The sequence below is a fragment of the Heliangelus exortis genome, chromosome 18 (genome assembly GCF_036169615.1).
Source record: "Heliangelus exortis chromosome 18, bHelExo1.hap1, whole genome shotgun sequence".
NCBI lineage: Eukaryota > Metazoa > Chordata > Aves > Apodiformes > Trochilidae > Heliangelus > Heliangelus exortis.
In genome coordinates, this window is record NC_092439.1 from 4,408,023 (window position 1) to 4,431,305 (window position 23,283).

Below are 23,283 nucleotides of genomic sequence, written 5' to 3' on the forward strand. Positions count from 1 at the left end.
CCTTCTTGTGCTGCCCAACACTCCCAGATTTCCCTGATTATGGGCACATTTTGTGTAAAAGTAATATCAGATCTAGTGACTGTTCCTATAACAGTGATTAGAATTATTATTTTTTTAATTTATAGCAATTATAACAGCAATAAAAGTGTAATGAATTTTTTTTTTTTAGTCTATAATTCAGTGCACGTTTTGCAATTTGGAATTCAAATTGGCTTCCTTGAGATGTTAAATTTTAACTAATATAAAATAAAAAGTGCTGGCTAGAAGATGTTTAAAAATGATTTTTATAATTTTGAAAGCAATTGCTCATTACTTGAAATATTAAGACAACAGCTGTATTTGCAGAAAAAAGGAGGCAGTGTCTATATAGGGTCTGAGGTGTTAACTGAATGTGTTAATTACTGTTTAACATGCATACAGATGCTGCTCTAGGCAATTTTCACTCAAAACTTGAGAGAAAAGTTCCATTTTAATCATAATCAAATGAGGCATTAAGTAAAACCACTCTACAGCAACTGTACACTTCACTCAGTACATATGCCAGTGCTGTTTTTAAAAATAGATAGGGCTCGTGTAAGAATCCACTGGACTCAGAAAACTACATTTCTTACCAAAACTTGATGCAGCAGCAGATGGTAAACTGGCTCTAAAGAAGCATCAGAGAACTCAGTACCTTTTTTTCCAGTCTTGCCTTTTAATACGAATAAAGATTTTATCTAGGTAGGGAGAGGTTGGAGCAAAGAGAAGTCTCTCAGCAAGCATTCAGATTAATGGAAAGACCAAAGAAATTAATTACATTGTCCTACAGCTCAGAAAATATGACAGCCTGAGGAGATTCTGAAAGCTCTCTAGGAAGGCAGAATGAATGATTTTTTCTTCTCCAAAACAGAATGGGAAAACTGAAAGCTTCCTGACTTGTAAAGGCCACTAATTCAATACTGAAAGACAAAAGTAGTTGAATTTATGAAGCCATTTCAAAGGATTTTTTTTTCTGTTAAGGTAGTGATTCTTGATTTAAGTACATATAATTGAGCTCAGAGCAGGACACACAGATAGAAGGGGTAGTTGAAGATTTTGGAAATATGCACTGTAATATAATCTTGCAATGGTAATATTTGGGGTATTTTCACTCTGCCTGTAAACCCAGCATCAATATAAATGTTAAGCCACATGATACAGAGTACCTATATGTACTCATTTTATGGATTATACAATTTGGTTTTATGCTGTTGACATATTTTAAATTAGCACTTAAGACCCAAAAATAAGGTAAGATGAGCTTTGAAGCACATCATATATGCCAGGAGGGGGATTTTGGCAAACCTTCTGCTATTATTCAGTTAAACAAAAAGTAGCACTGTTCTATAGCTAGAGAATGCAAATTCTATGATGTTGTAAATAGGTTTGCTGCTGGAAAGCCAAATGAAAATGCTGCAATCATCAATAGCCAGCAATTCTGTGTCACTGGACTAATGGAAAGAAAATAAACATTATATATTTGATATATCTATATTTACAGCTGCCTGCTATAAAAAGGCAGTGCTGTAAAGAAATATCACAAAATTCAAGACCATAAATTCAGGGAAAAAAAGACACCACCTTTCTCAAGCAGCAGAAGTTTGCTGATGCCAGATGTGATCTGTGATCTCATCTTGAGAAGGCAGCAGCAGCACAAAATAACCTGCCTGAATCTGGAAGAAACTGTTCCTCCTCCTCTCCTACTGGTGTCTCTCCTGCATTATCAGCAGAAAACTGTCAGCTCCCATCAGCAGTAGTTTCATCCATCCCTCTCCATTCCCAAATAGACAGTTCAATACATAGACAATAAAACTTGCACTGTGCCATATATGTTTCCATATATGTTTCTGAGCAATCTAAACCACCACCTTCTCACTAAACTTAATTTGGCAGCTTAAGTTCAATTATAAACTTTATTTATGGATCACTTATGGCCTCTGGAGATAGAATGATGTGTTCTGGTAAAACCATTGCAGCTGAAACTTTGGAGGAGGCTGGAAAGGGGACTCACAGAGTTGAATGCCTTCAAGGAATTTTGGAGATCCCAGTCTATTTAAGGAATGACGTTATGTAACAAATTACATTATTCTGAGGTATATATCAGAATCTGGCAAAATAAGGGATCCACAGACATGGTCTAGGATTTGTTTCAAGGGAAGTATTTTTTACCCCTGAACCATTCTATTTTGTGTGTATTTTTGTCTACCTCTTGGTTTGTTTTATTCTCTTAGATTTAACTGGAGTGATGCCTTGGTTGTTTCTACACAGCATCACATTTGTTAATTCAAGGTCTGTTTCAGTGTTGGTTTTTTTTTCCTCATTCTGAATTGCTTATTCATGTGGGCAATGCTTCCTTGGAGCTGAGTGGCAGTATCCCATAATTTCCCTATGACATCTGCTTCTGTTCCTCACCTACACCCAGCAACAAAAGGTGGAGCCTGTTCCTTCACCTTCCTCTCTTGCACAGAGCACTGCAGTGCTGGGAGGGCTGGAGCTCTGCTCTGTGCAGCACAGAAACAAAGGCTCAGTTCTGCCAGGAGGAGTCTGTTGTTGAGGTGAAGAGGTAAACATCCTCCAATACCTTTCATTTGCTGCAGAGGTATTGTTGCTTACTTCAAAACACAGAAGGGTTTTTCTAAGCAACTCTGGGTAGAGTGTGCTGACCGGGTGGCTAAATATCAAAATTTTCATCCAGGTCATAGAATAATAGAATTGGCTGAGTGCATGGGGCTGATAGAAAAATACTTTCTTTTCTTTTTTCTTGAGAGAGGATGTTTTTGAATACAAAAGTAAATGCTGTATAAGGAAAAGCAGTGCTTTGGGAAAGTAATGTATTTTTTTCACATACCACTTCACAACAGCTCGAGGATTTTGCTTTAAATTTCCAGATATTCTGCACCCAAACAGTGACTCAAATATAGCCCCTGGTTATGACATCTCTGCGATAATAAAGCAACTGGATGTAAATAAATAAAATGGAGACTGTAAACACAGCTTCAGTCTGAACGGTCTCGTTGTATTTCATCCCCTCATTTTAATTCAATACCAAGCAAAGCATGGAAATGTTTACCTTTGTCTGATCTTTAATTCCCTAAATTTACGTGGAATCATGCACAGATGCTCTGGAAACCAGCCTGGAAAAGCCTGGCATTTTAATTGATCCCAGAGCCTCTTTCCTCACAGCCCCTGCTGCTCCAAAGTCTGCTACTTGCTCCAAAGGGGCTGCCTGGTTGCCTAGCCACGGCGAGCAGCCAGGCAAGGTGGAGAAATCCAGAGGAGGAAGTAACCAATCAATTTTTTAATTTCCCTGTGTAAACAGCAGCAAATCAGGATGGATTTTGAAATCTCATTAGTGGAAAGTGAGAGGCATTGTGTGCATTTTAACATATGTATTAACTGTATGCAGTGGCTTGCGGCCAGAAATTATAAGTCATTGGGGAGGTTTCCCAAAGCTTATTTCAGAGGACAATCTGAATATGTCATTTAAAACTATGAATGTTTTAAAGGGGGGAGGGGAAATAATTTTTATTACTCTATCCTTACTATCTTATTAGTTTTAATAGATAGTTTAGCTTATTAGTTTTAATAATTTATCTGGTACTGTTAGGTCTCATGTTATGAGAGCTAGGTGACAAAATAAAAGTTATCATGCTATAAGATATATACTTTTCTCCATAAATGAAAGGCTAAATATTGGCAGAGGTAGAAGGATGATATGCAGAACCAAATCCCACTGTCAGGAAGATTTAATACAAAAGGAATTACATGCTTGTCCTTAAAGATTTTCAATTAGTGTTGTCTTGGCACACAAGTAAGGATGAATGCAAATTTATCAGTGTCATAGTTCCAGGTCAGTGAGTTGTGTGATCCCTCTGCACCTTCCTGCATAACAGGATTCTTTTGGATTGTTTCTAGGTGTTTGGTACAGGTTGCTGGGAGGCTGCCCCTTCTGTGTCACTATAAATAAGAGACTTTTTAAGGTATTCCATGCTTCTGCTATGTCACCTCAGTAACTTCCATGGAGAAATGATCAGTGGTCATTTGAAAACACTGACTTGTTGCTAATTCCTATAAAAAGATACATTCTATTCAGTCACTAGTGACTACTTAACTACTACTAGATACTACTACTTTACTACTCAACTACTAATAGATTACTGCTTAATGAAGCTCAGGTTTTTAATAAAGGTAATGGAGAGTCTTACATATGTTACACAAAATATCTGACTTTACTAGAATAAAAAAATTGCTTGTAATTTTATATATGGAATTTGAAAGCTATGCTGCGTACCACAAACTATTTTGTCCATTAAAAAATAAGTTAAAACCAATAATTATATACACTTATAATGACCTTGCTTTTGGATTTTGGCCTTTTAATAGGAAAATATAGATTTGTTCCACTGGTTCCCAGAAGAAACACTTTTGACCCAGTGGAAGTATTAAACATGGACATTAAATACTTCAGATATTAATTAACTGTTTCAATAATCTCAAAAAGAGAAAGAACTCTTAGCCACATTCAGATCCACACAAGTTCTGCCACTGACTTGAAGAAAAGACATCTTGGGAGAAAAAAGAAGAGAGGCAAGAAATTGAAAGACCCTGAGAAAGGGACTATGGAAAAATGTTTAAAAAATAAATTTTAACTCTATCTCTGTGAGTAAGTCAAACGTAACCTGTAAAATTCTGACCTGGAAGTCCTTTTTTGGAGATAACACTTGCAAGATCTAATCCTTATAACAGAAAATACCCAAAGTTACTCAAAATGGCTACTAAGCCACTCCAGCCACCAATACACCCTGTCAGAGTCATGCAGACAGGCAACTCAAGATGCCACTGCATTTCTTATTATTAATTTAGTATTAAGAATAGATATAATGCTCTCCATTAAAATCCTTTAAATGTTGTGAGACCTGTGAAGTTCGTGATGAATTGTCTTCCTGTAACCATTAGAAGCAGACTTTGTCTGGCAGTAGGAAAAGATGACTGGAGAAAAGGCCAGAGCAAACTTTTCTGAAGCCCTAAAAATAACATCCCCTACTCCTTACCCCCAGTTAGGCTCACATGCTTATTGCAACTTCTCCAATGATTTCACTTCACACTCCATCACAAGCCTGAATGCAGATGTCTCCAGATGAAAAGAAAGCACATAAAAAAAAGACCAGTGAGCCAGCAAGAATTCAAACAATTCCAGGACCTGAGTGCCAATGCAGAAGTTGAGCTGCAAGGCAAATCATCTGGTTTTGCACAGCTAGAAGAAGGTCTGGTTTATTAATATCCAATGCCAGCCAAAAGCTTGAGCTCTCCAAGTACTTCAGGAGTGAAAAGGGTTGATTTGATTTAAAAAATATGAATGAAAATAATTTTTAAGAATGCTGTTCTCAAGGTGTGAACTTGAACTGGGGAAAATGTCTTGAAAACTGATGCAGTAAAGGCCCTAAATGACTCATTCATACATATGGGGATTTTTACTCATTTAACTGAAAATGAAATTTGGCCCAGGGCTAATAAACAGTCTGAAAAGCCTAATCTAGAAGGTAAATTATTATTTTCATAGGAAGAACACTGTCTATCCCGGACTTTGTAAATTTTCATTGGGTGTGACTCATAAACTGCATTAATCTACACAGAGTTGTGCACACCTGATTTTTATACCAGACCAGTGAATGAAATAGCTGTCAGAAATCATGTGACCTTTGGAATTAGCAATATGTCTAATACAAACAAGCATCTGAATGCTCAAATTGGAAAAAGTAGAGTCACAGCTTTGGCAGGGTTAATATGGGAAATGGCATTTTCCAAGAGCTACAATTACCAGGTATTTGGTACACACAATCCAAAAAAACCCCCACTTTTGAACTACTTCAGTCTTCTGGTGGCTGTCTCCAGAAAAAGAATCTGCAGCTGAACAACAGCCCTGCAACAACAGGGTTTATTAGAAAAAAAAGTTTCTGATTTCACAGTGAAATCAAACACCAACATCATAACCAAAACTTTTTATTTTTTTTTTCCATTTTGGCAAGGGGAACCAGTGAAAACTGTAGAGCTACCAGCCCCAAAAGATTAGAGAAAGCTACTGCTCCTTGTCTCTTCTTGGCATTTATCAACCTATGTTCTGTGTCCTGAAACTCTAAGACCTTTGTGAGGGATTAGGGGTTGGGCCAGAGTTTATCTGCTCTTTTCTAGACTTTACCTTCCTTAACAGCCAGCCCAGTCCCTGCTCACTTTCCAACATATGAGGCACAGACAAAATTATTTTTCATTAGTTTTGCTTATTGAAGTAAAAAAAGGAGGAAAGTTCTTGATGGACTATGGAAAAATTGCTAAACTTGTCATGGTGGCCCAATGAAACTGAGTGGCAAACTCAGAACAGCTTCAGAGATATCAAACAGAACCATTTTATGCTGGATGGCAAATAATTCCTTCCATGGCCATGCCCAAACAATTTTGCCATCACTGTATTTTGTCATATAAGGAAACATACCCAGGCCAGGATGAACTACTTTAAAACTGGTTTAAAGACCAGGAGAATGGTCAATACTTTGCATTTAAAGTAGTGGTCTTAGTGTGTTAAATTTATCATAATGATTAATCTGTTCTTGACAATGAAGTAGCTAGAGCCAAAAAAGCAAAAGTGTATTATTTAGAGGCTAACATTACTTTTAGTTTCATTAATTTTCATGGAAAAAAGTGATGTTCAGCCAAATAATATTAGATTTCATAAACATAAGATGAACCAAGAGTGGTTTCGTGGGTCATTGGCTGAAGAGTTTTTTCTTTTCTTTTATTGTTTTGTTTAGCAAAAATGCTTTTTTGTTGTCTTAGGTCTTTATATAATAAAGTGAATATTACTTACATGTCAGCAGAAAAAATCAGTGAAAATATCCCCAGAAAACTTCCACTGGAAAGAAAAAAAATTAAGCATCAGCTATAATCATAAAAATCCCTTTGTTTACTCTATTTAGCTTTAACTATGAAAGTCAAGGAAACCTTTCTTTACCAAACATATGTTAAAAATAGTATTTTTACAAGCACAGGAACTTTCCTGTCCTCATATCTTGGTTCCTGCTTGGAGATAATAGGGAAAGGGAAGGAAAGGACTCCAAAGGGATGCTTCATCCTCAAGAGGCCATTGTCTCCTTGGCTGCTTTGTGCTCACCTCCATTCAAATTGTCAACTCAGAGGCAAAATGGCAGCCATTTTCCCTTGCAGATGAAAATCCAGTAGTGAAAAATAGACTTCCTTGTCTATTGTTTAGAAGACCTATGACTTCTAGAGTCTTCAATCACCATCAACTTAAACTAATTTTCATTTCATAGGCCAGGTGAGAACAGTGCCACAAGAACACTGGGGAAAATATTTGCTTTTCGTCAGATTTTCAGAACAATGGAGGCTGCTGCTAGAACTAAAATCAAGAGTTTTAGGTTGAAAATGACTTCAAATAAAAGAAGTAACCACACTAGCACTTTTTTGCTTGAAAATGTTCCTGCAGTTTAATGAAAGAGGAAATAAAAATATCTCTTACTCAGAGATCACAGGGATGTCACAGGCATTTATTTTATCATCTTTCAAATAGCATGAAAACTTCTGATAGCTTGGATAAGTTCTAAAACTTGCAGTCCAACAAGTAAGAAACTTAAAACAGATATTTAATTTTAAAAGTTTGCTCTTTTTTTGCACCACCACATTAGGTCTGAAGTGCTATAATGAGGAGTGAAAAAAATTTAATTTTCTTTCAAACTTTTGCAGCAGTTTGAGGGACCACATCTTAGATTTTCTCTCTTTCCCATTACAGGACCAGCCATCAAATATTTCTTCTCTCTCCCACAACTCTTCACACTAGTTTCCCAAATGGATTTTCCACTTCTTTACCTTTTTGTCCCTCCTTAAACTCTAATTTTCCTCCCATTTCATTGTGTGCAACCAAAGAGGTGAAATAATTGTGGATGTTTCCCTTCTTTCATTGTAGTAAATAGAAGGACTCTTTTCATGCTGACAACATACTCTCAAAAAGCTGGACTTTACTCATTTTAACAGACATTGGCTTTTTAAAACTCTCTGAGGACCTGACCATATGTTCAGCTCACATTTATACAGCCTGGTTAATTTAACCCATTAGAGTCTCATAACTGGCTTGACCAAGTACATTTCATGAGTATACCAGGCCTGTAAATGTAATTCTATAAAACTCAGATTAATTTTCAGTGTTAGGACACTCAATCAAGGTTTTATGTTTAAAAGACTTTTTTGTTTTATAGAAATCACATAAATCCTCAGGCCAGTAACAAAAAAAAGAAATCCATTTAAATCATCTCTCAAACACTGGAGATCCTTTCCAGCTTTATCATGATGGAAAACGGACTCTTAAAGCATATTTATTTATCTTTTAATAGATATTGTCTTTCCCATAATGATATATTTTATGAGTATTTGCAAATGCTCCCAACAGTAGGTTTTCTTGTGCTTTCAAAGTACATTTACATTCACATACTCTGGAGCAGCTATTATATTATAAAGAGGCAGCAAAGAAAAGTGTTGGCTCCTCCCTAGCACTGTTTGAAGTATTTCTTCAGAGCAGAGAAGATGATGGTGCTGTCCCTGTTCTGACAATTTTGAGACAAAGTCAGCTTATTTTCTCAGCAATAGTAGAAATGCATGACAAGGACCTGAGTTTTCTTCTGGCACTTTAGAATGAGATTTTGTGAGTCTTGCTCAAGGAAAATTTATTCTTTTAGATTAGTGAAAATTGCTCCTGAAATGTAAGACTGAAATAGAATTACAATATTCTCAGCATTACAATATAATCATATTTAATAATCATAGGCCCATGGTAGCAAATTCTACATTTGCCATTGCCTAGCAAAACTTTCAGATAATGTTACAAGCAAAATTATATTTAATTGAGAATGTTCCATGCTTCACACTGGTATCATTTTTCTTTTTAAAACTCCATAGTTCTTCATCTTTTGCAATAGCATTAACATAAATTCTGATCATAAAACAATGTTTTGGGTTTATTCTGCAAAAATACAACAGCAACAAAAGTTGCTAATGCAGACTGATGCTAATCCAGACTTTTGGATGGACACAAATTGTCACAAAATGTGCTTGAAAGTGCAGTGATTCTGCATGTTGGTGCAAATGTCAAACTACAGCATCATTAACATTGTGTAGTGTCCAATAATTCTGTTCTCCCTGTGGACAAGGACTGTGCAGAAATAATTACTTGGCAATCACATGCACTTCATCACTTCCAAATTAGATTTCAGTAATCCACCGCTTTATTTCCAGAGTAATCAAATTACTACAATGGAGTTTGCTTCACTTTTTTTTTTTTTCCTTTCATTTGATATTTATTGCCACAGATGCAGACTGTGAGTTAAGCACAGGCAGCAGAGATACACTGCTTGAGGAGAAACATATTGGATAATATGTTTTAAAGTATAAATGAAAATGATCTTTTAAAACTCCATTCCAATGTAAACACATTTAGTAAATCGATGGTATGAAGCAGAACCAAAAAGTATACCTAGAGAATAAACTGAAGAAATTGAGACTTTCTAAAAAAAAAAATAAAAATCTTCTGATCACATAAGAATTAATTTTTCACTTTTAACATCTTAAAAAAATTATTTAGTCACCTTGGAAACATTGAGCGACTTCATTTGCTGCTGTGATATCATCAGAAAAAAATCAAAACTTTTTTTTTTCTTTGCTAATAACAGGTATGTGATAATTTGACGTTTTTCTGTAGTCTAGATGTCTCTGGATGAAGCACTGAGGATAAAATCCAGACTGCACAAAAATCAATGTAAGTTTTGTTATTTCTATAGGAGGGGACAATTTTATTGTCATTTTATTGTCATTGTCATATTATTGTCTTCAAGCCTGACTAAGTCAGCACTTCTATTCAAATTTAGCTTGCATTATTACCACTGCAAAATAAAGAAACAAGAAAGCAAAGAAGTCCCTACCTGAAATCTTCCCCAGCCTTTATGTCTTTTTAATGAGTGTTTCTCATTTTTGGCAGTAATAATTATGATCAGATTTTCATCTCTCAAATCAAACACAGCTATTGTCACATTCATTGCAATTCTGACCAGGAAAAGCTGTCAGAATTGTGTCTTTTAATCATGTTTTGTGTTTTTCATTTTACACTTGCTCAATAAAATCCAGTATTACAAACTCAAGAGATCTAAATGTCTGTTGGCAGAATTAGCAAATTCACTTAGTTTTTATGGAAGAAACACTGTTTTTTAACTACTGAAAGCCTAAACATTATATCCAGAAACAGAGATCTGCTTATCAGACATTTCTGTTAAAGCTGGATTAAATTCATGCAGACATTTCAATATGGATTTGTTTGACATGAAATAAGACAAGGGAATAAGGCAAGGGAAGTTAGAGAAAATAGTCCATTACAACTAAACATTCTGGTGCACTCTAGTGGCAGAACATCAAGAAGTACAACAGCTTTACCATTTGCTTTTTAAAATTTTGGAAAAGACAAGATTATTTTTTATTCTGAATGTACAGGGAAGTAAAGGTTCCTGTACTGTATTTAACTGATGTTCTCACATGGGGGAGGAGTGAAGCATTCCAGGGTGCCAATAAGAAATAAAGAACCCTTGATATCTCATCTCCTGTGAAGCCAAAAAGCTTTGGATTCAAGTCATTATCCCAACAAAACATGGAACCACTTACTCCCGTTAACAGAAAAAAAATGTTTTCATCAAGAAGGCTCCTAATTATCTTTAAAAGCTAAACATGGAGTTATTAGGAACAAAGCCCACCTATTTTCAGGAGAAGGAGAGGGAAGGTTCTACCCCTACAAGGAAGATTAAACACATTTCTTTTAACTAAAAGTGCCTCATATAGACAGCACTGGACTGCTAGAAGCTGCGAGGCAGCAAGATGAAGTGTTTTGCCCAAATTAATTTCACTGCCTAATGTCAAAGCCCAATGAGATTTCAGGTCTCTTGAGTTCCTTTCCAGTTCTTATCCAATAATGAATCATTCCTATTGGAAGCACATGCCTTGTTCAGAAAAAACAATAGACAGGTGATTGCTTCTGTGTAAACTGTTTAACTTAATCCCTCCAGCCCAGGTGATTTTTCTAAACTGTTGTGAGCTGAACTCTTGTTCAGAAACTGCAATATGGTGCAAGATAGGTGCTGGTAACTGAGAATATTATATGAATATGTATGAACATATTTCCTCAGGGAAGCTGCTGCATTAGGACAAAATAAATTGTGTTGCCCACCCTGGGTGTTCCAGAGTCATTCCACAACTTATCTTCTTTTCTTGAATACATAGACTTGAAGTTCTTTTGCCATACTTGCCTCTGAGCTTCTGCATCCTGTTTCTTTCAGAGCATTCAGTTTTCTCAATAAAACTTAAAATAGAAAAAGAATAACCAAAGTTCCAGAACTCCCTTCATGTACAAGAATCAAGGTTTTAAATCATAGAATCACGGGATCATTTTGGTTGGAAAAAGACCTTTAAGATCATCTACTCCAACTGTTGATCCAGCACTGCCAAGTCCACCATTAAACACCACATCTACACATCATTTAAATACCTCCTGGGGGTCAGCTGAAAGTTCATTCTTGTGTTATTCTGCTAAATTGCAGTTATTTACAATTGCTTGCCTGGGCCAGGCTCTTAGAATGTATAAAGAGATAAAATTTTCAAGACTGTTTGAAGAGATAAAATTTTTCAAGACTATTTATTTGAGATGACACTTGAATTTTTTTTTTAAAGCTGTAACGAGTGACTTAAACCATTCTAAATAGAAAATGCTATTAATACAGTTCCCAACCATAAAATATTTTTTCTTTCTTTGCTGTATAAATAGAGCAAAAAGAAGCAGTCTTCTGTTCTCACTTTGCCCTTCACTAATGTGTCGTCTCCCATCTTCCATAAAATTTTTCACTGGGGAGCAGAATGAGCTGTTTGTGGAACTTGCTTCACATACCAATTCCAACAACAAATAAAAAAATTGTGCCATCTGGACTTTGCCTACAGCCTGGTAGCTCTCCAGACTGGTGGGAGGAAGTCAAGTGCTGATGCTTTGCTCGTGGTGGTATGAGACAAGGAATAAATGCTCTGTGGACAGAGAGTATCTATTGTGTGCCTGCAACCTGCAGCTTTTAAAGAATGGGTTTCCCAAACTGCACTGCAGGCTCAGAGCACTCCTGTGCCAATAATCTGCCAGTCATAAGAACACAGAAATATGTCCTGCTCACAAGGGACAAACATCTTCACCCGGGGATATTTAAAAGCAATTGGTTGGCAGAATGTACCAGGAAAGTTTTAACAGCAAAGAAGGAAGAGGCTTCGCATTGTACCTGAGAAAATGAAGAGTTTTACTTCACTTACTTAACAGAGGATTTCTGTTCATGGCAACAGTAGCTTTAAACTATATTTAATCACATTTAGCCCTGTTTTGAGATTAAGTAGAAGAGAGAAGTTAAAGCAGTCAGCCCAAGGTCTGTCACTGTAATTGGTTTTAGCACAATTTCAGGTTGGGGAATAGCCATGGGGTGTTAATGTGCAAGAGGTGCCAGAGTGGGTTGGTACTTCTGCCAGGCAAGGGAGATTTTTCATTGCTCAGTGACTGAAAAGCACTGGAGAGAAATTGTAAACTGCATGGAAAACCTTTGGATGTTTGCCCTACCCAAAAGTCTCAACAATTGCCCTGAGTTTCTCCCGTATAAAAAATGTCACCATCCAGAGGTGACAGAAGATGAAAGGAAAAACTAAAAAACCCCTAAAGCACTCTTCTCTTCACTCAGCTTCTGTAAGGCTTTGAGGTAGGAGAGGGAAAATCTGAAGACCACTGATCCAAATTTTTACTCTCTTAAGTGATTTTTAAAAGGAAATAGATGCCAAAAATCAGTATATTTACACCAAGGAATAAGCAAAGTCTCTTTCTTTCCCTCTGCTAAAGCACAGGAATGTTTTTATTAAAATACACTTTAAGTATGAGGGCCTGGCCTTGGTGAGAGATTCAGTGCACCAGACAGATACACACTGATTAAATCCACAACCTAAAGTGAATATACAACTTAAGAATAAGAGAGATTCAAACTTTTAAAGAGCAATCACATACCTAAAGAAAATCTGCCAGATGGTAACACTTGTCTTGGAATATTGAAATAGAATAAAGAAATATACATATATATATATATAATGTTCCTTTTTTTATAACAAGATGTAAAGTACTTTTCAAGATACTGCCTACATTCCCAACAAAAAAATCAAATTAAATTAATGTATGTTCTATGAATATTCACTGCATTACTTGCAATTGTATCCCATTTTGGAACATGCCAATTACACACTGATGTTGGGAAAGGTTTTTCTTCCCTTCTTAGATGTGAGTTCAGTGAAAGTGTGAACTGTGTTCAGCTGAGGTAACGTAGCCTTGCATGGTTTCTGGTTTAATAATCACTGCTTCATTTCACTCCTGGAAATTCTTCAGATTGCATTATTTTCCATCTCACAAAGCTACAATACTCTTTTAACTGGTTACTCTTTGGTTCCCATGGGGTTCTAATCACAAGTTGATGACCTGGCTTATTTGCTTTTGCAGGTGCTTGTAACAGAAAACTACAGACTCCATAATTTAATTGTGCTGGACAGATAACCCAGCAGTGGCTTCCATCCCTCTGGAGAGTGACTGCAATCTTGGAAAAGCCACAGGATGAGGAGTCCCTCAGCTCAGAGAACCTGACTTGTGGAGCAACAGGAGGGAGTTGCCATTTCCTGCTGGCAGAAGCAAGCAGGTGAAGGATCAGATAAACTGAGCTTTTTTTTTGAGTTTTCTTGCCTGTGTTTATCTCCCCATCTCCCAGAGTAGGGAACAAAACATGAGAAAGAATGCAGGAACCATTTCTTGGCAAATCTGGAGGAATTTTAACTAAAGACAACAAAAATATATTAGATGAAAAATAAGTGTATTTCAGTAAGGATCCAGTCCAATTGATTTAAATATTGACACTTAGGGGTGCACTCTTATCTTCCTAACAGCATTGCAAGAGAGGTAGAATAAAGAAGCATCCAGTCAATAAGAGACAGAATTACAAAACCTAAAAAGAATATTGAAGTGCAAAACCAAGCCCTCAAAGCTTTGGGTAGCCAGAGATTAATGATAACCACAGAATTATTGCTTCACCCCTCTTTACCTCCCTCCCCCTTCTCCCATTCCACTCAGGAAGAACTGGTTTTTCTGCTGGAACTTTTAAATGTTCATCCTAGGGCAGACACCCATCAGAAACGTTTAAAATTCATTGATGTCCACAACACTTGAGATGATTTTCTAAAATGGGAAGTGTAAGACAGTGTTAGTTACAGAGAGCAATCAGGGATTAATTATAAACTCACATTCCCTGGACAAAAGAATGTAATTATGAATTGGACACAAAAATCAGTGCACAGTGTTCAGACTGGTATTGATTTGACAAAATACTCCGTGTAATTACAAAATAAGGAAGCATGGTCTGGGACTAGAGTAAGAAAGGAAGGCTGAAGGTCTCTTCCTTTCTAGCTCTGCCAAGTGACACAATGTTTGATCTAGATCAAATATTCCAGGTCATTTCACTGCATTGTTCAATTTTCAGGTTTCAAAAAACTTCATCCAGGTCCAAAGTTTATTATTTGAGACCATCTATAATCAGCCAGTACAGAACTTCACATCCAGACAGCCTTATTTTATCAGGAAATTTGGATTTAGATGTGGACTTTTACACTGGGAACTCTCTCATCTTTGTGAAAGCTTTGAGAACCACTGTGAAAGGTATTGATAACAGAAATCCCAAAAGGCCCTGGAAAATCATCCCCATAGCTGTGCTGGGATTTCACATTGTCAGCCAACTATGATGGCAAACTTTCATTTGGTTGCTTTCTTTTTCTGAAATCTCCTTAGATTCAGAGCTCTGCTACTGGAGTAAGCTTGAGGGTTGGGAAAAAGAGCTTTTTCCACACTCCTGCAGGAAAAGATGCACTATGTGTCTCTGAATGAACAGGAAGTTGTAAACCTGTCAAGAACTATTAGGATGGTCCCCAGTCCCAAGGAGCTGCTCTGTGGTAGGTGGGGCTCTGGGAACAAGCCCAGGTCAGCTCCAAGTGCAGAGGTTTCTCAGTGTCAGGGAGAGACACTTCCCCCTGCTAGGAAGCATCCTTTGGGAAGCAGAACAAAGCTCAGCTGCCCATTGGTTCACATCAAAGAAATTTCTACAGTGAGAGCAACATTTTTAGTCATCAACAAGTGGTCACAGAAGTCATCAGAAATAGCACTGAGTGGAGAAATAGCACACAGAGCAGCTCCTATGCTAATGACAACCCATGGAGGGAGCCCACAGCCATCCCCTGTGCCTTTTATTTCACCCTGTCCCTGTGCTTAGCAAACAGTGTTGCTGTACTCAGCAGTTGCACTTCACCTTCTCACCTATCTGCCCCCACACACCAGAAATCAGTCTGAGTGACATTCAAGGCAGACATGGTACCACTACATTGTAAGAATATTCTGTGATAGAAGAGCTGTGCCAAAACAGCACAAATACAACATTACCTAGAGTCTGAGCTCAGAAGTCTTAACAACCAGGATTTCCCATCCCCACCTCAAAGAATCACTGAGATTTAAAATCCTACCAAAAAATAGGAGCAGAAGTGCAATTAGCAGAAGGCAAGTTTATTTCTTAAATGGTAACAATAAACTAGTGAACTGGCTCAAGTCACAATGCAGAATCGTTAGTGAGCCTAAAACAGATGGTATCTCATTTTTAGCTATAGGCAAAATGCCAAATGACATGACTAAATAGAAAAAAAATCCCTACAGTATTGCATTTTTGTGCCTATTGAGCATGGAGACTGAAAGGCAGGAACATTTTTAATAACCTTTCTTTGACAAGCTTAAAGCCATTTAATGCTGAAGCCTGTCCTCGACATAAAGCCAAGAGAATAGGCCTCTAGAGAAAGCTCACTGCTGCACAGCTTCACCTCCCAGCAAAACACATTATGCAGCAAAGCCACATAATACTGAGTTTCCATTAAAAAAAAAAAAAAAATACAACAAAACAGACCCTCTCTGGCTATTGCAGTAGTGACCTTTCAATCCAGGCTTCTCCAGCATTTATTGGCTGAAAAGTTGCTTCGACGAATAGAAGTGGTCTGGTTTAAAAACTGAAAATCTCTTTTCTGTTTCAGGGAACAGCATTTGTAAAGGCAGTGGAGCTCAGTGGAAAAGCACAGGTACCTAAAAGTAATCAAATGCCACGTACTGAGTGGCTTCTAGGAGCAACTGTTCATATTTGCAGTGGTTTTGCCAATGCAGCAATTTTCATCTGAGGGCCTTAAAGTAATTCCAAACACAAAGCCTCTCCACATGAAAGCATTCCAGATGTGAAGGTTCACAACACCTTTGAGAAATATATGACAGATGGGTAAATTAATTAAATAGCGGGCCAGGCTCTGGACTTCATTCTGGACCATTTTTTGCTCTTTTGACAGCAAGCAGGGGCCAAAAAGCAGCTCGATCTTTCCATCTCAGGATTCACCTGGCACTGAGATGTCTCCAGCTGGCTTAACTGGCACCTACTTAACACTCACCTGGGGCAGGAGGCTGAGAGCTGCAGGAACACTGGAGCAATACTACCTTACAGCAGCAATTTCCCAGCTGGCAGCTGTCCCATTCCAGGCTGGATGAGAACAGCACCAAGGCTGTAACAATTTATGTCAGTACTCAGACCCAGGATACAACTTGCTCTGGAACCTGAGAAATCTCATTTTGTGACTTTCTGCTCTTACAAGATCAGTTTAGCAGGTACAGGGAATGATTTAGAAATTTAAGCCAAAAAGACAATGTTTTATCTAGGTGTTACATGGTGATTTTTTTCGTAGAGCTAGAAGAGCTAAGCAGTTCACAGTCCTATAAAAAATCTGGCTCCTAAAAATGTAGCTAGTAAAATAAAAAAATAAAATAAAAAGTAATTGTGATAAATATAAAATGGAAGAGAATTTTGTTTATACTGTGTACATTTTATAGCAGTCTATGTGTTATTAGTAATTCTATAAACACGGAAGAAGGAATTCCCAAAAATTGCCTGCTAGATTTTTTTCATAGTACAGGATCTAGGGACACTCACAACTAAGCCAGCATTTTATCAATCTCTGTTCCTCTGAGCTCCAGCTATTGGCATATATTTTGCCAATAGATTGTATGGTTTATTTCAAAGGTCCTAGTGAGACAAAACATTTATACAGGCATTGGGCACTTCCCCCTTGCATTAAGGGTTTCATCTGGTCTCAGCTGTTTCATTTTCTTTTCAGCAGCCCACAGCATCCTTGCTGTAATAACAATGAGATCCCAGTTCCTTCTATTCCTCTTCATAAGGACAGGAGGACATTGGAGGCTACCTCATTCAGAGCTCACTGATCTTGGTGAGTGTTTCATTTAACCCTTGCTATGTAAGTTAATAGGAAACCCAAACATTCCCCTCCACTCAACCTCAAGAATGGAAAACCTTGTGGAAAAGTTATTAATCAATTTGTGTTGCAGTGTTGTTTCAGCCATACACCATAAGCCCTCTCAATTCTGCCATACTGGATCAGAAAGGGCAGGACATTTTGTTTTTCAGTAAGAATGGAAGAGATTTAAAATACCCTTAGACATAAATAGAGGCAGCACTGTCTGAAGCAGCCCCATTAGTGTGAGTCAATGTACCAAAAGTATGTTGTAATCAAATTGGTTTTCCACTTCAGCTTATGTTATTGATCACTATTTTTTACCTGCTGTACTGGAAAATGTATTAGAATATTATTAGATTCAAATGATTGTGCCTTTGTTCTGTTGCTATTATTTTGCCTTTGGATTCATTAAACTAAATACAAATTCTGCATTGCACAGGGTCATTTCAGAAGAGCTCTTTAAACTTACAATCTTCTGGCACTGAAAGTATTCTGTAAAACCAGGCTTAATAATAATCAATATTTTTTTTTTTTCCCCCAAAAAAATATTGTCATGATTGCCTAGGGAGGTTGTTGATGCCCCCTCCTGGGAAGTGTTTAAAGCCAGGTTGAATGAAGCCTTGTGCAACCTGGTCTGGTGGTCTGGTCTCTGGCCATGCAGGGAGGTTGGACCTTTATGATCTTTAAGGTCCATTCCAACTGAAACCATTCTATGATTCTATGTTTAGGATTTATTTACATCTCTTAATATTACTTCCTGTGACAGGTAACTACTGCATTAGTGGCTATATGGCCTTAAGAAAAAAATAAAAATAAAAATAATTGCTGTACATAGTAGAACTGTCAAGAATATACAGAGGAACATAACTGTTGCCAGTGACCTCAGGAACAGTAGCTTTTAGAGAAGGAATAGGATGAAAGATGGGCCAGGCTTGCATCCACCCCAGAAGCTGATGAAATTACTTGGCAAGTAAGGCAAAGCATGACACAAACTCTGTGAACATCTGAATGCTTGAATACAAGAACTAACAAAAAAATTTTGGCTCATAGAGTTTCCCATTTCTGTGTGATGCTTTCATCCTTCCTTCTACCAGGGGAGAGGATAACAAGGATATAATCCTGCCTCTAGTAACACTTAAAAAACTACAACAAAGAGATTAGCCTAGTGTTTTATCTATTTTTCTACATCTTAGGCACTCAGAGTACATTTTCAAATATTCAAATTATTGCAATTAGCTCTTTTTTCCTGTGTAATTTTCTTGTCTATTTTTTCCTGTTATTTGCCTCCACTCTAAAACATGGAATTTCTAAAGGAATGGAATTTCTTCTGCTTTTGCAGTATTTTTTTCTTTCCCTTTCCAATTCAAAATGCACATTTGGGGTATTTTTTTCCAAATATAAACATTTCTTGGCATTTTCCAATTCAAAATGCACATTTAGGGTATTTTTTTCCAAATATAAACATTTGTTGGCATTGTATTGCCCAGATAATGGTACAACCAAAGTTTGCCAAACAAAGTTTTTAAGAGGGTGCTTCACTTGCCCTGTTATTTTGGAGGTTCGAAAAATTCCAGCTGAAGAATTTAACAATATTGGTGTGCCTTCTGGAATAGAAATTCAAGATAAATATCTTTGTATTGCTGAGGGATAATAAACCTTTTCTATCTCTGCATTTCTGAGTTGTTTTTCTTTCAAAAGCAGAGGCACCAGGAGTGTATTGTGTCTCAGATAATTCTCAGTGGAAAAGACCTGAAATTATGATTTCTATTCTCTGCCTCCTGGAATATAAATCTGCATTAGAAGATAATTTAATCTGTTCACTTAAAGTGTAAAGTATAGGAGAAAATATTCAGCAATCTATCTGGTAAATGTATTAGATTATATTCCCTCAGAATGGCCAATTCACCAGTGTAGCTGGTTATGAATCTTAGAGAGATAAAACATAGAGCTGGTTTCAAACCAGGTCTGAACACCATACTTTTTCATCATGTTTGATTATATGTTGTACTAAAGGAGTAAAAAGGTTAAAGACCTTGAAACAAAATTTTAACTACAGTCATTCTTTACCAAAAAAGCACACAAAATTCTTCAGATGTACCCAACCTGTTCCCAGATGAAGATGTTTCTTCCCTGAAGTCCTGATCTGCAGTTACATTCTTAGTGTGAACATGCTATTCTTTCTCCTGAAAAAAAATGAATTATTGAATTTTTAGTCACCTGGGCATTTTTCTGGTGTGAAAGATTCAATTGTGCTTTTAGTTTAAACATCGCTCAAGAAAATAAATCAAAATAGTAATATTGAAATAGTAATACTGAATATAATAATTTTTTATGATAAAGAGATATTAACTGACAAGGTCTAAAAAATTGAAATACAAATAATAGAGTAAGTTTAGTGCATTTTTGTATATCACTATAAATGTATACTGAAGCTGACAAGATATATAATAAAAAATTGGTTTTCCCAGTATTTCAGCCAAAGGATTGTTTCATTACTGAGGAGTATTTTTGTAACATTTAGAGATTCAAGAGCATTTTGCAAAAAATTAATTTGGATTCACAGCTGTCTAGGGAACAAGGAACACATTATCAGCATTTCATGGACTCAAAAAAAAAAAAATCCCAACAAACCAACAAACACTAACTGGTGCATGATCTCACAGAAATCCTGAAATTGTAGAAAAAGCAAACATTCATCTCCTGTATTTAAGACTCAGCCACAAGAAGGTGGCTTCATCCCCTTAAAAACAGACTGGGGGCTGCCATACACCCTCAGATAATCCTTTGCTCAACACCTCTCCTGGTCACTGAGCAGGCTTGCCACACAAAGTTGTATTTTTGCCATGAATCCTCATCGAGCTATGGAAGACCAAACCTCATACCAAGAAAGAGCTGCTTGTCTGAAAAGCCCCTGAACAATCACAGTTAATAAATTGCCCCTAATCCAGGAGGGCACAGCATGAACAAAAAATTTACAGGTGTGGAACAGATTCTAGCGCAGGGGGAGAATCAAACAAGTGGTGAGTGGAATTTTCTCTACATTTGGCAGAATGTTTATAGAGAAAACACTATGGAAAGTGAGAAAAATTCAGAATACTGAATGTATTTTCCAAGTACCTGTGCCAAGAGTAGTAAAAATTTTGATTATTTACAGCATAAATGCTTGTCATATGTAGACGAATTATGGCAGGGCTGATGTGGTCATGTTGGTTTTAGGGATTATTATGATGCAAGAAAGAACTATTTTCTTTCCTGCTTACTTCAATCTAATAAATATATTGCATAAATATAATAAGTGGAATCAATTAAACTTATTGACAAATCAATATACCTATTAATGAATCTATAAATTAATGACTAATGAATGTATTGATTACTTGCTGCGTTTACTTATAAACATTTGGATATATACACAAATCAACTGAAATTATCTTTTAATAATCAAATCTTTTTTAACCAGAAAACTAAAAAAGAAAGGGTAATTGAATTAAATTTTAGATTTTGATATCCTTAATTTTGTTTCAAAAATTAAAATAAAGCCAAATTATGAGAACTAATTATTTGCATTGTCTTTTGTCAATAGGTGTCATATGAAGAAGAAAAACAACTCTGGTGACAAAGCCAGAAGAGAACACTGACTGTATGAAAAAATGTTGGATGACTATTACTCCAAATGATGTTAGTGTATCTTTAGGTTTCCAATGGAAAGTGAGGCCAATTCTGTACAAACTCAATCAAATTCTGCCTGAGTCAGAAGACTCTCTGGCTGATAGAAGGAGGGTTTTCATATCTATATTGCCTACAATTCATTTCTGTTAATCCTGTGGATCAGCATATTATCAATATCAAGAGTTATGAAGTAGTGCTAAACCTAGAGACCAACATTATGTGAAAGAATGTTATTTGAGAGAGACAGGGAAGTACAGTTTGCTAGCAGATATCTTGAGTCTCCCAGATGTCTGAAAAGAAAGAATACATCATCAGTCAAAACAAAAGCTGGTTCATGAACTGCTAAACCAGAAACTGAATGCTCTTGACTTGATGCCAGAGAGGATGCAGTTCATCACAGTTCCACATACTTAATCTCTATCATTGTGCTCAATACTGTGAAACTTTAGAACAACTCTTCTGCCCCAAGGAGTTGATCATTAAAATTAACAAAAAGCAAGGCATGTAGACAATGTGGTTCAAAAATAACACACCATATTTTACAATATAGATGCACTAAGGAAAAAAAAAAAAAAAAGGATTGTAATTTGATATTCAGACTAAGCACTAAATTATAAGAAACCTTAAACTTAGAAAAGATGAGGAAATCTGTGAGAGAGGAAGATGCTAAATATTCTCTGATGTAGAAGCTTGCCAGCAGGCAACTCCACAGCAGTGATAATATGCAAATGCTGTTAAATTCAGCTATATAAGGATAGCTCACAGATATATTCAAAGTATCCATCCTTAATGTAATTTTATTCTTCCAAGTGTGTAGGTATTGTGCAAGAAGTCATGACCTTAATGTGCAAAGACTCTCTAGAAACAAGATTCTCTATTCCCCAGTTAGGGTGTCACCACTGAGAAGTCCACTAGACTATCCAGTAGGAACAGAAATGTTTATTATGGCATACACCAGAACAGGCAGCTATCCCAAAACCTTCAGTGAATAAAACCTGGAAAGTACTCTGTGCTATAATCCAGCCCACAGCTAGCATTTCCTTGTTCCTTCATCACCTCTTGCTATAAACCAGCAGCAAGGGTATGCATTTGACATACTAGCTCTGCATAAAGCAGAGGATGATACCAGATTGTTTCACAGCTCTCAAATCACCATCTATGAAGGGATAAATACCTAACAATTGTGGAAAAAAAAATAGATCTACATACCCTGCTTCCCTAACACTAGATTACTTCAACAAATAAAAAGTTCTGATGCTATTCACATGTTTTCCTTTGAGTACAAACCATTCGTAACTCTGCATTCACCCAGCTGCATGCCAGTGAGCTCATAATTTTAAGATGTTTGTACAAGCACAGTACAGCTGGGAATCTTAAAGTATTTATAATGCAGCTGAGAAACTAGAAGTTTTGAGCAGTTACTTGTAAAGCTGCAGCCTGGCCAGAGAGATGCCAGGCAAACAGCCCTTGGTGCCTATGGCCCAGCCTGGCAGCAAAAGGAGCAAGTGCCATTTGGGTTTTTTGGAAGATAAAGAGATTGTTTCTCTCTTTCAAAATTACTCGACCTGATAAATGCTACACAGTGATACCTAAAAGCTTCAAAACACAAAGTAATTTTCTTCTTCAATATTTATTATATTCTTAAAGAAGAAACCTCAAAAAGTTGTCTGAAATGTTACTTTATATATATGTATCTTCATCATTATACAAGTTCATAGCTCATACTAGGTTAGAGTTTGGTCCTCAGCCTTTGGAGGATTAGTAAAACAAATATGACTGATGAGATCCATCAGAGGAACCATTCCCTAATCTTTCATGGCTCCACTCAGAGAACTTCCTTATATTCCCTGCCACACTGGCTTCCAATATAATAGCATAGATAGGAATGGGCCACATTTATGCCAGAAAAATCCTGACCAGATACACATTGCCTGTCTGATACTCCAGTAAACAATGTCATGTTACAAGTGATTAAAAAGAGCTCTCAAGTCTGGCCTGCACTGCACACTATCCCCAATACATCTTAATACTTATTTCTAACAACATACTTGTGCAATACCCAATTTCTTAGGTAAATTATCATGAAGTTTTTGTTCCATTCTTTAACAAATGGCCAGAAAGCCT